We start from the raw sequence: 1763 nt of genomic DNA, 5'->3' as shown, positions 1-1763 counted from the left end.
AAGCGAGCGGATTCATAGAATTGGAGTAAGTGCTGAAGACTTGTGACATGTGGCTGCTGACAAGCAGAAGCCCGGAGACAGAGCGCTGTCAATCAAGCTAAGGGACTGAGCTTAATATGCAAATTGTAGGGCGTAACAATGCAGAAAACTATAGGACACAAGGTGTGCACTGAAACATCCTCATTTGTATATTAAGTAAAAGTAGATTTTTCTGCAAAAGTTATTTATTTTTGGGGGAGACAGACTCCCTTTAAGCACACAGTTTAGTGCAGCTGTGCTCAGCTGGTTTTAGAGCCTGCTCCTGGTCACCGGAATCTAGAAGCAGTTATTCCTTGTTTATTTATTATTTAACCTTTATTTATTTGAATTTCAAAAAGAAGGGCTCGTCCGGGATTTGAACCCGGGACCTCTCGCACCCAAAGCGAGAATCATACCCCTAGACCAACGAGCCAGCTGTGCTTGTCCCTCACAGGGTGTATTCCTGAGTGCTGCTGACTCAGGTGCCACATCATCACTGAGCTATTGGCTCATATTACTTTCAGCGAGCAGTGCCCCGTGCAGTGTGATCTCCTGGACTATGGGATCAATGAAACTGTAAAGCACAAATCAGTCAGAAAAAAATGTCCACGCGTACTGTGCCAGTAACATATACAATCAATCAAACTCAACTTCAGAACAAAACTGCACCAGTAGTAACCAAATTTAGCTCTGATCCAGCCTAAACATTTTATACCTAATGCAAAAAAATACAAACATAGCAATATCAATATGCTCAGGTCCATTCCCAATCACTGTTTAATAAAATTATTAATAACAATAATACTACGGCGACACAATGTCATCACTCCGAGACTGCTGTGGTGGAGAACGAGCTGCCCATCACCGCTTCGTGTAGGAGAAGGGTGTTATTTTCTAGGCATAGTGGGGGCATTATTAATTTAGGGGGGGCTGCATTATTATAAGAAGACCAGGGAGCCTCATTAATTAATATACAGAGACTGCATTATGATAAGGACAGAAAGGGGAGAGGCAGTACTGATTCTATAGGGGAGGGTTATTACTATAGGGGAGTTGCAATACTATGAGGAGGCAAGGGGGCATCCTTACTATAGAGGGGCTGCTTTACTTTAAAGACCCACAGGGGACACTATTACCATAGGGGGGTGCATTACTATAAATAAGTACAGGGGGCACTAAAGGGCATTATTACTATAGGGTGGTGAAGAGGCATGGTGGGACGTTATTACTAGATGGTTGCATTACTATAAAAAGCACAAGAAAGCATCATTACTATTAGGGGGCTGCATTATTATAAGGAGGAGGCGCGCACGCAGACCTGACCCGCTTTGACGACCATGGCCGGCGTCACCACTCGGCGCACCCAGGGAAGTACTGGGGCCCGGGAAGGTAGGGAACACTGGCACGCTATGGGACCCACGCTGGCACCGGGGTCCCCACCCCCTCAAATACTTACCTCTCCTCGTTCCCCGCAGCTCCAGTGTCTTCAGCGTCTTCGGACTCTGTGACATCTCAGGGCAGAGGGCGCAATGACGTCATTACAGCACGCCATCTCTCCTGAGCACTGCAGAGTCAGAAGAGGCGCTGAGTATACTGGACCTGTTGAGAACGGGAGAGGTGAGTATTCAATTTTTTTTTATTGTGCCTCATTATATCGAGCCACTATACCGTATAGAGCACTGTGTGGAGCAATATATGGGGTCATTATATACTGTATTGAGAAAGCAAGCAAAGATGTCTCCAGC

The 1763-nt window shown here is 45.8% G+C and overlaps 1 non-coding gene across 1 annotated transcript; it reads right to left on the bottom strand.

The window, feature by feature from the left end:
* Positions 1-379: 379 nt before the first annotated feature.
* On the bottom strand, positions 380-451 carry TRNAP-UGG (transfer RNA proline (anticodon UGG)). The gene has a single exon. It is a non-coding gene; the product is annotated as a tRNA-Pro (tRNA).
* Between the last annotated feature and the right edge of the window lie 1312 nt (positions 452-1763).

The sequence above is a fragment of the Phyllobates terribilis genome, unplaced genomic scaffold (assembly GCF_046119375.1).
Source record: "Phyllobates terribilis strain yellow unplaced genomic scaffold, ASM4611937v1 Scaffold_2__4_contigs__length_985480577, whole genome shotgun sequence".
Classification (NCBI taxonomy): Eukaryota; Metazoa; Chordata; class Amphibia; order Anura; family Dendrobatidae; genus Phyllobates; species Phyllobates terribilis.
This window is presented reverse-complemented; position numbering and strand designations above follow the sequence as displayed.